This window comes from Apteryx rowi, unplaced genomic scaffold, assembly GCF_003343035.1.
Source record: "Apteryx rowi isolate R43461 unplaced genomic scaffold, aptRow1 scaffold_345, whole genome shotgun sequence".
Lineage (NCBI taxonomy): Eukaryota > Metazoa > Chordata > Aves > Apterygiformes > Apterygidae > Apteryx > Apteryx rowi.
In genome coordinates, this window is record NW_020449919.1 from 226,387 (window position 1) to 241,874 (window position 15,488).

At 36.6% G+C, this 15,488-nt stretch overlaps 1 protein-coding gene across 1 annotated transcript in view; it reads left to right on the forward strand.

Moving 5' to 3' along the window:
* KIAA0825 (KIAA0825 ortholog) overlaps positions 1–15,488 on the forward strand; it is a 160,588-nt gene that overhangs the window by 7,539 nt on the left and 137,561 nt on the right. Inside the window, exons 3-5 of the mRNA XM_026072634.1 lie at positions 36–112; positions 3,561–3,672; positions 4,912–5,053. The gene's annotated coding sequence lies outside the window, so the exon portion shown is untranslated. The remainder of the gene's footprint in view (positions 1–35; positions 113–3,560; positions 3,673–4,911; positions 5,054–15,488) is intronic.

A 15,488-nucleotide genomic window follows, 5' to 3' on the forward strand; every position in this document is an offset into this window, starting at 1 on the left:
TCTATTGAGTATGTGATTTTCTTTTTTTATGCTAGAGATTGTTGCCTTAGGAAAAGAGCTGTTAGAAATTTGGAAACTGGTGATGCTTCCTAATGGCTGGTGACCAGTGCAGGTAATTGATGCTTTGGTTCCCTGACAGGCAAATTAGAAGACATTTCATCTGCTAGAAAAAAAGATGAGTAAGGATCAGGAGTAATGTTGGGTGATTACAGATTGTTTCATAATATTTGACATTGTAAATACTTTTAAAAATTGTTTTCTTTTTCTTTCTTCATAGATCTTCTAATAGATTTATAATAAGAACAAATACAATAGTTGCTTGTGCCTAGTAGAACAGAGTTGGGCAGTAGAGGGGAGAGGAGACTCAGACCCCTCTATCAGGTGGGATAGATTTCAAAGAAAGTGGCTCACACTGGATAAGAAATTTCTGGATAGCTGTCAGCTGTACTACTTTATACATTTGTGAACTTAATAAGCACTTTTTTATGATTTACTGTTTTGTCTTTTTTTGTTAAGCAATGTCCAAGGTAAAGATTCATTTTCCTGAGGGAGACAGTTTTCTCTAGAATATTATCAGAGCTTATACTGAAATCAAATACAAATTTTTATGAAACCAAGATATATTCTTTAACCATCTGGCATATTAAGGAAAAGACAATATAGAATATTGTGTACATGTGTCTATATAAAAATATCCAGGATGGTATTATATCTTATATAGGATTTTTTCTTGAGCAAGGCAAAATTCTTTGCTGGTCCAGCCAAATCATTAAAAAATATGTGTACAGAGTATAGGCATACTAAAACACGATTATGCATTCTATGCAAAAATTTCTATAACTGTTTTTTGAATATATAGCATTTGGTCACTTGTAAGGAATCAAAAGGAAAATTATGTTACAGAAAGAATCTTTGATTAAGAATCTTTGTTTTTTCCCCCGTGTTGCCTTATATACAATGTGATTTAGAACGTTGGTAAATATGTGATTAGTGGAACTTAACTGTATTGTGCTATATTTATTCCTCAAAAATGTTCTTTTTCACTTCTTTTATTGATTCAGTGAAGGTCCTGCACTGTGATTTGGTTTCTAAAGACTATAGTGATCTAGAACTGGAAGGACTTCATTCTTCCTGGGTTGAAGAGGAAAAAATTTTGTATTTGAACAGGCAATGATATTTGAAGATGGAGTTTGATTACTTTATGACAAGTTATATCTGTTTTTTTCTGTTGGAAGGCTGTTCAAGCACTTCACCACTCTGATGGCTAGGGCCATTCTTCAATTCGCAGTTTAAATTTATTTATGGGCAATTTTATACTTGTTAGCTCGTATACCAATTTTGGCTTTTAAAAAAGTCTGAGTAGTACAGTTAGCAATTTTTCTTTTTAAAACTAAGTATGTCAGCTAGCTGTCAGCTCTGTGATGTGCCTGATCTCCTCCTTTCTTGCAGAATTCAATTCTGAATCCAAGTCATCTGAATGGCAATGCAAAAAGCTGCCAGAATGGTTCTCTGTTCTACTTTGTAATTTCCTTTTCTCTTCGTTTTTAAATTTTATGTTTGATAAAGCTGAAACTCTTATACATTGTTACTTAATTTTGATCCTCATTAGTTAATATAGGTGAAATAATCAGTGTGAATGTTTCTGCTTACAATCTCAGTTTTAGCAAATACGCTACTTATTTAACTTGTCCAAACATGTTGAAGGTATTGAATTTTAAGGCAAAAACATTCACAGTCTGAAAAGGGAACACTGACAAGTTCAGTCAAAAGGGAAGAGAATAATAATTTATAAAAGGAACTGTAGATAATGATGCCAGCCAGTTGTTTTAAAGTGCATCTACCTCACCTTTAATGAATTAGATTTGTCAACAGCATATGTTTTATGCACTACTTCTAATGAAGTGGCATACCAGCACTACAGTGTACTTTGAGGTTTACTCCATCAAAGCTTTTTGCTGTCGTAAAGTAGACCTTTTTAAATAATAGATACTAAAAACTACATTTAAATAGCATTAAGGTTGTGACACAAACACCAAATGACAAACTTCAGGCAATTCAAAGTTAGGGCTGACAACTTGTCATTAACTTGCATTGTTGCTTTTTAAAAAAGAAGTATGATTTAAGGATTGAATGTCAGATTAACTTTAAATTTCTTGGCTTTTATGGGTTGGAGTTGCAACCTTCCTGTCATTTTTGATACAGCTTTTTGCATAGCCTCTGTTTTCAGAAAAGTAATAAAAGCAATGCAAAAAGTACAGGTTTTGTTCTTCATTTAAAACCAGATGTAAAAGTATTGGTCAAAGAATAGGGAATATCCCATTGTCAAACGTATACATAATCCTTCTAAACTTCCTTTCCTCTTGCCTTTGCTGGTTATTCTATAGAACTTTCAAGAAACAGTTAAGGAAACTTTAGTCCTGGGATATTATAGCTAAAATCCTGACAAGTGTTAATAGTTCCCAGTCCTTTTTCACAGAAAGAACCACATTTCTTAGTAAAGAGTACTGAATAAAACAAGAATTTAATACATGTCGAAAGCCTTGTAAATGGTTTTTTTTTTTTTTTAATTGCTTAAAATTCTGTGAAACCAAAGCTGGTGAATAGGATACTTCCTATTGTTACATACATTTTCCTATTTTGTGGCTATTAAACGTAATGGAACTTTATTTTTATATTCTGGGACTTCAAAATGTGTGCATAAACACAGTACTTCAAATCTTGTGTAGAGATGATTTCTCAAGGTCTGTATTGTATAAGCCTAGTGTATACAGTCTATGATTTTCATCACGGTTTGGTCAATTTAATCTAGCATAAACTGGCACTGCTGCCAAGTAGGCAATCCTCTACCAGCCACTCACTGTGATCACCTCCCCACCTGTACCAGCATTGGTGTTTATACAGCTGCTGGATAAATGAGGATACATGGGCTTGCACGGAGTGAGTGCCTGGTGCGGAAGAATAATAGGATTCTTTTTTGCCAAGCTGGTTTTCAGCCACCTAATTTGGTTCATTACACTAGTATCCACAAACAATAGTGGATGCAATCGTCAATGTTTAGGTCTTATAATAAAATACTCACCTCAAGCTTCAATCTCTTTTGTTCTCTAAATTGCTTATTCTGTAAGTGTGTGACCTCAACATAGATTATTCTCAATTAAACTTTTCTATAAAGTTTCAGAAACAGCTACTGAGCTGAATGGACCTTACCTAAGCATTTCTTATAGGTGCCATACACTATTTTGGCAGATTCTGTGACCTTCTAATTTCCCATCCCATCTTCTCTGCATTGCTTCTCTACCTTTGGAACAAAAAAATGAAATATTATGTAATCATCATGCTTTATGGAATTAGTATCAACTGAAATAAAGGCCCCTAAGATGGAATTTTTTTTTTTTAACATTTTGAACTTTGGCTATTATGTATCAGTTGGAATTAAGAAGCATCTTTTTATTGTATGAGCAATTTTATATAATACTTAAGCAATTGGGATTTTTATCTGTGAAATATTAATTCTTCAAATGCTGCTTATTGGTAATTTTACTACCTTCTTTTTTACATAGGGCCACTGAAAAACTGTTAACTGCGTGTGAACTAAGCATGGTCCCATAATACTGAAAATTTAAAACTGAAAAGAAGACAGTTTCAGTTACGCAGAGGACATACTGACTAAAGGTATGTATTTATGCAAGTTGGGTATCTTCCAAAATTGACTTGCTATAAACTATAAATGCTTATAAAGTTCTAATACGATGAGACCTGTGACGTTTATACGAAAATGCTGATGGGTTCTAGTCAAGAATATATGTGAATTTTAATTGCTTGAAGAAAATGTAGGTGAAATGTAGAAGAAACTGATGCTATATTTAAATTTAAGGTTTTCTTAAAGGTTTTAAGGAAGTTTTATTTAGAGTAACCATTTTATAAATTCATCCCTTTACACTAGATATAAAAAACGGCTAGATGCTTTAACTATGCAGAAATGGGTAGGTAAGAAATCTGGATGCATGTTAGTGTAATTTGGGAAGAAATCTGAACAATGTATCTGTTTGCAGAAAGGAATACATGGTAGAACTGTAGAACTGATTAAGACTACTGTTTTTGAAATGTATATTATAACTGTGTATTTCATTAGTTGCAGCAGTCCCTAATATTTTTCACATTTGGAGCAGAACACAGTCTATTTCATATTATACAGAAAACCAGATTAATTTCTCTTGACCTTATTAATAAAAGGTCTGCAAATGTGACCTATCTCTCAGTGTATGTGAAACTCTTTTCTCGACACAATCAATCTGTTTCCCTCTGCTCTTATTATTGTGTTGTCATTGGTGCATAGCAATACAAAAATCTCACTTGAATAAAAACTTGTAATTGTCCCAAGAAAAAGTGGTTTATGAAGCTATATCATCCAGTAGCACAAATTAAGAAGTGGATTATTTGAAATGTGAATAGTAGGGTCTACATTGTTTTTGATACTTACCATGCCATTTGACTGGGAACATGTGAGTTGTGTCAGGTAATGCAGATGTAGGTGGTGCTGAGGAATATAGCCCACTCAGTTCTTTCACTATAATAAATTTGTTCCTGGTGCACCCTGTGATAGAAGAAAAATTGAAAAGTGAACTTCAGTATATCATGATATTAAAAATCCAGTCATTCATTCCATGCCATCCTGTGGCATAAACTGCTAAAGTAATAGATTTTTGAATCTATTACTTGTGACAATCTTAAAGGTTCTGAATTGTGTTCAGTGCCAAAGATCAGCAATGAGCCAGGATATCATAATGTCACTTATTACCAGCTCCTCTAGAAAAAGAATGTTGTTTCGGGAAATGYTGCCTCCCTTTTCTATCCCTGAACTCTTTCCTCCTTACTCAGAATACATATCATTAACTACTTTTTTCACTGGAGGTTTTGTTTGGACTAATGACATCTTCCACACTGCTTTTGGTGGTATACCAGTGAAGGGAATCTTGGCTTGCAACCACCTTCTCTTGGTTGGCTCAGAACAAGCATAATTTATCTTGCAGATTAATAGAATATCAACTCTAAGGTAAGCCCACCATAGAATACTTAAAATAAAAATAGATTTAGTTACAACTTTTCCTTCTGAAGGGTATTCTGGCAAAGCTGTCACTATGCTTAGTTTTAGGCAGTTAAATTGCAAAAAATATAGATTGAACCTTAAAGATCTTGATTGCAATATAAGTTCCCAAGTTGAATCTTATATGGCTTATTAATTTTTTGCTTTACAAAAGTTGTAAAATGCTATAAGATTAATTTAAGGAAAAAGAAATTTGCTAACATGTTAATGTGACTCTAGAAAACGCTTTTTATTCCTTTTTTTCTTTAATCCGTGAATTTTTCCCCCTTTTCTTTCTAGAAACTTTAAATACAGTCCTCATTTAAGAAAAATAAAATTAGATTCCTAAGTTCCAGTTCAATATTGTTCTAAATTCATTATTGTTTCATGGTGATAGGCAAGTAGTATGCATTGTTTACACTGTATTTCCACTTCTTGGGTGACTGCACAGTTCATCTGAGGCTTGTAATTATGTAAAGAATAATACAGCACATGGTGTTCCTTTATAAGATATTTATGAACAGTAGCACTCTTAATCATGAAACCAAAGATTAAGTGCTTTCTGCAGTAGACAATTTCATATAATATCTTTATAGAAGCTGTTTAAGACAGTAGGGAGGAGAAACTCCTTTCTGCATCACAAAACAGCTGATTCTTTCTTCTTTGTACAGTAAATTATTGTCCTAGTCTGGTTCCAAAGAAAGGTTTATTTTCCTTTGCGAGAACATGTTTTGATATGATTCCCTCTCCCATCTTTTAACACAGCTGGCTCCATCAACTTTAGAAATAGTACTCTTGACACAGCATCTTCCCAGAAGAGATGGTAGAACCCATTAGAGTGCCCCATTAATATTCTTGTACATACCCACACGGCATTGCCATGGCGTACAGAGGCAGATGAACTTTAGCCTGAAGTACAGGTTGTGTGTCTTTCATGAGCTGCCAGCTGCATGAGTCTTCAGTTGCCCTGTGACCAGGAACTTCAAACTGGTGCTCTTTTTTCTTCTGGAATTGCATGTTGCAACTTGAATAACACTTTCTTCCCCAGAAGAATGGAGTGTGAGAGCAATCTGTCATTTAAAAGATCCTTGAGAAGAAGGAAATTCCTTCCATTATAGCTATTCCCACAAATCCATGGGCCCTGATGGGATGCACCCATGAGTGCTGAGGGAGCTGGCAGACATTATTGCTAAGCCACTCTCCATCATCTTTGAAAGGTCATGGAGAACCGGAGAGGTGCCTGAGGACTGGAAGAAAGCCAGTGTCACTGCAGTCTTCAAAAAGGGCAAGAAGGAGGACCCAGGGAACTACAGGCCAGTCAGCCTCACCTGCATCCCTGGAAAGGTGATGGAGCAGCTCATSCTGGAGGCCATCTCCAAGCATGTGGAGGACAAGAAAGTGMTCAGGAGTAGTCAGCATGGCTTCACCAAGGGGAAATCATGCYTAACCAATCTGATAGCCTTCTCTGATGGAATGACTGGCTGGGTAGATGAGGGGAGAGCAGTGGATGTTGTCTCCCTTGACTTCAGCAAGGCTTTTGACACTGTCTCCCATAACATCCTCATAGGGAAGCTCAGGAAGTGTGGGCTAGATGAGTGGACAGTGAGGTGGACTGAGAACTGGCTGAATGGCAGAGCTCAGAGAGCTGTGATCAGTGGCACAGAGTCTAGTTGGAGGCCTGTAGCTAGCGGTGTCCCCCAGGGGTCAGTMCTGGGTCCAGTCTTGTTCAACTTCTTCATCAATGACCTGGATGAAGGCACAGAGTGCACCCTCAGCAAGTTTGCTGACGATACCAAACTGGGAGGAGTGGCTGATACACCAGAGGGCTGTGCTGCCATTCAGAGAGACCTGGACAGGCTGGAGAGGTGGGCAGAGAGGAACCTCATGAAGTTCAACAAAGGGAAGTGCAGGGTCCTGCACCTGGGGAAGAATAACCCCATGCACCAGTATAGGTTGGGGGTCGACCTGCTGGAAAGCAGCTCTGCGGAGAAGGACCTGGGAGTGCTGGTGGACACCAAGTTAAGCATGAGGCAGCAATGTGCCCTTGTGGCCAAGAAGGCCAATGGTCTCCTGGGGTGCATCAGGAAGAGTGTTGCCAGCAGGTCGAGGGAGGTGATTCTCCCCCTCTACTCAGCCCTGGTGAGGCCACATCTGGAGTACTGTGTCCAGTTCTGGGCTCCCCAGTACAAGAGGGATGTGGCACTACTGGAGCAAGTCCAGCGAAGGGCCACAAAGATGATGAGGGGACTGGAGCATCTCTCTTATGAGGAAAGGCTGAGAGAGCTGGGCCTGTTTAGCCTGGAGAAGAGAAGGCTGAGAGGAGATCTTATCAATGTGTACAAGTATCTGAAGGGAGGGTGTCGAGAGGATGGGACCAGACTCTTTTCAGTGGTGCCCAGCGACAGGACACGAGGCAATGGGCACAAACTGAAACACAGACACTTCCATCTGAACATGAGGAAAAACTTCTTCACTGTGAGGGTGACAGAGCACTGGAACAGGTTGCCCAGAGAGGTTGTGGAGTCTCCTTCTCTGGAGATATTCAAAAGCCGCCTGGATGCGATCCTGTGCAACGTGCTCTAGGTGACGCTGCTTGAGCAGGGGGGTTGGACTAGATGATCTCCAGAGGTCCCTTCCAACCTCAACCATTCTGTGATTCTGTGATTTTCCTTTCTTTCTCCTTCAGTGGCAATGCAAAGATATTATGAATAAATATTCTTTTAAAATACTACTTTATTATGAATTGGTTGTTGTATCTGTAGCATCATAGAAGTGACTTGCACTTCTTGCAAAGCAATAAAGACATAACACCTAATAACATAAGTTGTAAAAATGAGACAAAACTCCTTGGAAAAGATTACGAACAGGACACAATAGGAAGATGAAGGCTTACTGTAAGCAACTAGTTGAAAAAAATTACTTAAATATGGCTTCTGAATTACATAAGAAGCTCCTGTCCTGGAAAAAAAACTGCCTTCCTAGATAATTGTAGAATTGCAAACCAAATACACACGAGGTTTAGTTTTGTACAACTACTTTGATTACTGTTGAAAAGGTGTGGTGTAAACACACTTCCATGTCAGTGAGTATATTTGTACTTTAAGATAGTATTTTATGGATGTTTTTTCCTATCTCTTACTGCCATTGTATTTGCTAATGGTTAGACAGTAAATAGTATGTACATTTTAGTGTAAAAATAAAATAATCCTACATAAGTAGAAAGAGCAATGAGAAAGAAGTGATGCAAGCTGGATAGGAAAAGGGATGTCCATAGATTGGCCTTCCAGGAAGATAAGTATGTTTGGGCCCAGATAAGGTTGAGTTAAGCAATAAACTCTGAGGCAAGGAGGATGCCCTCAGTGTTCTCAGATGCATTGCCTTTGTTATGGTATTGAAAAAACAGTAAAATATTTGCTGTTTGCAATGTGTCCAGAGACTGTGGCAGGAAACATTCGGAGAAAATGGCCTACTGAGAACACTTTTATATGATGTTGAACAACATGTGTGTTCCAGGAGTAAGATGTTGCAGTAACACATAACCGGGAGGCTGCTGCTGTTAGTGACAGGTCTGCCTGAATTTGTAGGTTGCCTGAAATGGTAATTGTCCTATTCATCCTTTTGGATTTTAACAGCCAAGCATGAAAACACCTTTGTCAGCATTGATGATTATTTTTGCTGAACATTCTGGTGATAGTTTGGATGGGAAGAGAGGAGAAAGTCTGAGCTGCCCAAAAACAGAGAAAGTATGGAAAGTGAGAGAAATGTTAAGGGAAAGTGAGAGAGGCAGATGTAGTAGCAGACCTCTTATAGGGAAGTATATATTTTTTGAATGAAATGGATGATTCAGTTAGATAATGGTCAAGTAATAAACATGAAAATTGTAGTTTTTACAAGAGGTGTAATTTGAACTTTTTTAATGCAGAAATCTAGCTGACGTCAGTTATGAGTTCTCTGGATTCAGAGTGCTGGTTAACTGGAAGTCAAGACGGTCGAGAATAGAATTAAACACTTTGCTTAAAGAGATGTAAATCAATGTGCTTTTAATTATAACTGAGAATAGCATCTGTCTGTGTATTACGGTTAGCTTCTTTTTTAAGATGCTTTGATAATGATCTTCTGACCTCCTTTACCATTATGCAAACTTTTATTGGAGGACTATATGTAACGGGGATAGACTTCTACCAGACTCTTAAAATCCTATATTACCTTTTGGTTAGCCTGCTTTGCAATATGAGCATCTAAAGTTTAAGTGTTAGTAGTCCTTTTTCTCTTTTCAGGGGAAGTCTAGGGGTTTTATACATCAGTGTATATGGGATAAAAGATAATATAGGTCAAATCAGATGCAAACCTAATATAGTAGGATCAATATACTGACGAGTGTCAAAACTGTATGTCAGCTAGCCAATGCTGAAGGAGAAAAAAAACAGCTGGTAAGACTTCCCTTCTCTGGGAAGGGAAACAAAATAAGAAGGCAAGAAGGAAGATGTCCTACCATGAAAGGGGGTGTTCGTAGAGATCCAGCTGTTATCCCAAAATGTTGAAAACAAACAAACAAAAAGTCCTTAACTCAGGACTGTGTTCTGATTAGCAGAAAGCATAATTCTCTTGCTGTGGAACACTAGACACGACATAGGCATATACCTCTCTATTTCATACAGTGATTTTATGCATTTCTCAAAGATAGGCTTTTATTGTTTTGATGTATTCTTACTAGTTACCATAGAATCTTTTAAAGCACCTTTGATTAGTCTTAATAGGCCTATACATGGGGCAGGCTATTTGAAGTATTTAAACAAATATTTTACAACATGAGTCTTCTGGTGGGAATCATCCTGGTTATTCTGTTTTGCTTTTTTATAGTTAGTAACACTTCAAAACCCAATTTCAACTTTACATAATTAAAAATATGAAGAAGCAATAGACTTCCAGGTGATTAGAGAGAGTGCAATGTCTCTGCAAATAAAATATTTTATATAAAAATATATTATGCTTTGATTAATCCACATAAACTTCAAATAGAATGCTAATTATACAATACTGTGCCTCATCAGAGAAATCAATTACTTTTAAACTGAACTATGTAAAGTGGTGAGTTATGTTATCAAGCTTGCTTTGAAGACAAACCAACAGAGAGGAAAATGATTACAGATCACATGCTTTTGTGGAAGCTTATTTGCCTTGAGCATATTTCCTGTTGTCAAACGCTAACCTTTCTTAGACTGTCACCCGTATAGATGAAGCTACAAATTCTGTGTTCCCCTAAAGTTTGATTTATATTACATTTTAGTAGCAACCGTTTGGTCTATCTTAGAAATTTAAAATGCTTTGAAATAGACCTTATGAGGTCTACTTAATTGAAATTATTTTTATAATCTTTTGCTTAATTCAGTTTATTGTTGCCTTATAACATGCAATTGTCATCTTTTGCATAYGGCTTTTTCTCTTTTAGCTGGGAATGTTGGCTTCTTTAAACACAATTACAGTTGTTTTTCTGCTAATCCTGTGAGTCAGTCTACACTAAACAAGAAGCTTATATCAAACCCTTGGCAGCTTCAGTTAAAATTAAAAAGTATGCTTTACTGTAGAGATTGTCAGGAGTGGAAATAATATTTGTCCAGTTGGACAGCTTGCTTTTGTAGTTGCTAAATGAAAGTTGAGATTCTGTCTCTTCCTTGAAAGCTTCTGTGTCAAGAAGGTAATTTGGACTGTTTGTGGTTTGACAGGGATTATTAAAATCTGATGAAGTGAAGGGAAGGAAGAGTGAGAAAGCAAAATTGACACTGACACTATCTATTATTTGCAGCTTGGATCATGATGACTATGTTGATATGATAGATTCTAAATGTTAGATTCACTGTTGGGATATGTTAAGCAGTAAATACAGTAAAATGCAGCTATAGTGATGATTTTTCTGACTTAACATGAAGCCATCCAGCATTTATTTTCATTGGAGAACCTGAGGGGGGGAGTGTGGCAGAGGATGAGAGACTAGAGGGGCAAATGGAGAAAAGAAGGAAGTGGTTTCGGAGAGAATTTAATTTTTTCCTTTGTGGTTTGATTTAACCAACACCACATTATCCTTCTTTTGAGTTCATACACTTGCAAGTATACTTCAGAGGGAATAAAACTGAGGATTGGGAATTGCTGGAACAGGTCATAAGGTTTCTTTTTCCAATGACTTGAATTTTGGTACGAAATTTTTAGCATTAATAGCTTTGCATAAAGGGAGCTCAAATCTTGAAATTGTCTGTTGCACATCAATTTTTCATGACTTCCATGTTGCATGTTATTTTTAAATAGTGATCTTTTCTGCCACTTTAAGATAAATAATTCAAAAACTTAAATCATTGCAATATTCATATAGCTGAATTTTTAATTGCTGAAGATACATTAGCTGCATACTGTATGCATCTTTTGGTATCTAGTGAATATACAGTGTATTATTTAATCTTAATCCTTTGTTTTATCTCTTTGGTTATATAGTAAACTTTCAATCTTTGAACAATAGGCAAATCAGTGCAAAAGATAAGACATCTCATTAGTCAAGTTTGAAAGTTTACTCTTTTTTCAATGTAGTTTCCTTTTCTGTTTTTGAGTACAAGAACTTTGTGAAGAATTCAATTTTGGGGCAATATTCTGGGTAGAGTCTTACCGATTTTATAGATTAGAGAACTGAAAGGAGGAAAAGAGGTGATGCATGAAAACCTTTGCTATTATTTAGAATAGCCATAACTTCAAGTATCTTTCAAAGAACATAGTGTCTGAAAATGTAATATTTGAACAGTTAATGCTTGCCAGTATAGCAAGGTCCATCTCTCATCTTCATCTGCCTTCGCAGTATAGTTATTAGCATCCAGACTGACTCATCTCCCAGAACAAGTGGTGAGCAGAATGAGCGTGGGAAATGAGATTACATAGAATTGTTTGCATACTTGTGAAATAAGGATATGAGGGTGCTGTTGAGGGAACCCTGGTAAAGGAGGTAGAAGTGAGGAGAACGCAGAACTCTTGTGAGAGGAGGGTGCAAGACCCTAATATTGGTTGGAAGGGGGAGTGTGGGTCACAAACAACCACTAGTGTAATGGAGAAGGTAGACAGTGGTAGAAATGAAATGTATAGTTCTATAGTTGCAGAAGCCTGTTTGTACTGCCCAAAACTTAGTTTTATTACATCTTGGTGCATCAAGATCTATATGTTGAATTTAGCTGACTATTACAGTTTTCTGTTTTGATGGAAATAGCACCTACCAGCCTGAGATCTTGTGTCATTTGTGGTTGATGTTAGACCTAGTAAAAGACAGTCCTTAATCTGAAGAGCTCACAATATAAATAGGACAAAGGAAAGGGGAGAAAGGAAATAGCATTCCTGTTACCAAATTTAAAGAGCAGGAATAGGTGATTCACCCAACTCCTGCTCCAAATATGAAGTATATAGGAGAACTAGGAATTGTGCTCTGCTCATAAGTGCATGACACTTGCAACTGAATGTATGTATATATATATTTATCATTTAGAGAATTACAGATTACTGTGTTGGTAGTGTTTAGAAGACTGATAAATCAGGCCAGTTTTAAACTTCAGAACAACACTTTATTGATTTGGCCTTCATTAACAGTACACATTGCCAGTGGTTATTCTTAATTGTTAACAGCCAGGAGCACACAATATTAAAACAGTTAGTCCTTAACATGCTTATCTTAAATGAACTGTAAGTATACAATACCACAGAGCTGATGCTGGATAGCTGCTATTGATGGCTTGGATCCTTGATGGTCTTAGTCACCAAGGTGGCCAGCTTGAGCTCTTTGATGTGGGAAAGCCTGAACCCAAGTAGGAGACTTTTTCCATTTTTCCTCTCTCATACTTCATGTTTTATGCTTCTCACCCTCCTCCTCAAAAAGAAAGGGAGGATCTCATCTGCTCTCAACATAGTTGATCTTATTTTTTAGGACCAGGACCTGTTCTGGTTTTGCCAGGCATCTTTTCTGTTTATTCTGCAGGATTATTCTGGTTCCAACAGACATCCTTCCTGACTGAGTTGCATTTCTTCTTTCTTCTTTTCTTGCAGATTTGACTGCTTGCAGATGTTTTCCTGAACCCATTTGTGCAACCGTACCACAAATCTCTATTAGCCCCTTTGGAGTTATATACTTCTGTTTAGCTGCAGTACAAAATACTTATACGTTGTCACAGGTTATGCTATTAGCGGTGTTAAAATGCTATATGCTGTCACCAGTTATGCTATTTCAGTGACCTTATGTCTCTTTTCAGTGCAAGCAAATATTGTGTCCTACTTAAATTGGTGAAGGTTGATTTGCTCTGCCTGGAAGCACCGGTTACACTGTACTATAGTGTCAGTTTGTAGCTGTGAGCTGGCATTCAGGTGTTAATAATAAATGGGAGGTGACAGAGCACACTTGAGCCATAGCCAGTTTATCACCTGCACAAAACCAGTAATGAAGTTACAGAGAAGTGGGGTTACCCTGAGAGAGGGAAAAGCAAGCTGGCTGACCTGCCATTTCACGGCCAAGCATTTATTGGAATCTAGATGGACTGTTACCTCTTTTGACCACTGACAGGATGTGCTTCATTGTAAACAGCATTGTGTTATAGCTGTGTATTATGTAGCCTGTTGTTAACTATTAATCATGGTATAATAGTGTACAAGTGAGAGCCAGCCACTTTCAAGCAAATTGGAAGGTGTTTTTTTTTTTTTCTTAATAAATGAATTTCATCTGGGGACAAACGGTGACAAACGTCACCTACATATCTTCATACTACTTCTCTTTCTCCATTCAATATCATAGTTAATGTCATCATTCAGTGGTGGTATTCTTTAAATGCTTTGTGTGCACAAATATTTCCAAATGAAGAATTTCAAAAATAGCACAAAATATAGAACACCTAATTAGAAAAACATTTAGAGCTCAGATTACAATTTGAGTCACTGGTGAATTACAGTAGGTTAGTTTGGGGAGGGGGTTGTTTGTTTGTTTGTTGCCCTTTCGGAATGGGCAGAATTTACCACATTGCTCAGCCAAATGCTCATCATTTTGAACATATCCCTACTTTACTGGAATCCATGTTTGTCTCCTGTTGTTTCATCTTCCTCAGACAAGGCCTCAGTATTCTTCTTTTCCTGATCTAAACCAACTATGTAGGTTCTTATGGCATTTCATGGCTTATTTTGAGAAGGACCTGAATAGTACTATAGTTCTGTACAAATATTTCCTATTTAACTATCAAATGTTATATCTTATGTTTTATCTTGATTACAGTTACAAACTGTACTTTAGTTATCATAAAAAAATAATAAAATGTAAGCTTAACTCAAAGAATACTATAATCGGTGTTGAACTAACATTTGGGCTGGGTGGTTGGGTTTAAATGGACAATAAGCTTGGGTTTCCAAATAAGGAAGGAAAGTATTTCTAAAGTTTCGCAAGTGTGTTGTTTTTTTTCCCCCCATCTCTTTGCGTCTTCAGCTAAACTTAACTATCCTTTAACTATCCTTTTTCATGTCCTTGAGTGTATTCAGTTTTCAGAGGTGATTTACTACCCTATTTGCTCAAACTGGAATAAACAAGTAGGTCAATAGCTGTCAAAGTGTGGTCTATGGTCTATGAAGCCATGATAAGTGGCATATGGTATCATATTGTCCTTCTTTAAAGAGTGATTTCAGTTATGTTTGATAAGAGTACACAGTTGTCTATAAAAAAAAAAAAATTGACATTCAGAAGTGATCTCTGGTCATGTAGCAGTTATTCCAAGACAGAAAGGCCAGCTGGATGTTTTGAGAGATAGCAAGTACCCTTTCAGATCCACATATAATCTTTCTTGGCCACCTCCTGTTTGGTTCTTACTATCTAATTTTTCATAAATATGGCAGGCTAGGATATTCAAAATAGTTGTACACTTTCTACCTTTATTATGCTACTTTGACAAAGCTAGGTGACTTACTTTTACTGTAGTGTGTTTTCAAACAGAAATAGACTTTTCATAAATATATCTCAAAATAACAATTGGAAAGTTTGCTCACTTAGGCTTGGAAATACTTAAGACAATTTTTTGTACCATTCTATTATACAACACAGTCTGTACAAAACCACAGTAACATCTTAAACTGAATTTATAGATTTCTTAAGAACTATATGCCCCCCCTTTTCTTCTAGTCAACTATTTGAATGGGTCTGGCTGGAACATGAACATAACATGGTTAGATATCTTTATGAAATCATCTAAAAAAAATTTGTGCTGGAAGAGTTTTTTGTTTGTTTATTATTATTAAGAGTTTTTTATTTATTATTATTGAGTTTATTATTTTTTGTGACTTATAAGCTTTAGGAAAACATCTGAGCTCTTCCTAAGCTTGCTCTGTTTAGTCACCTTTCTAAAAAAAAGACCCA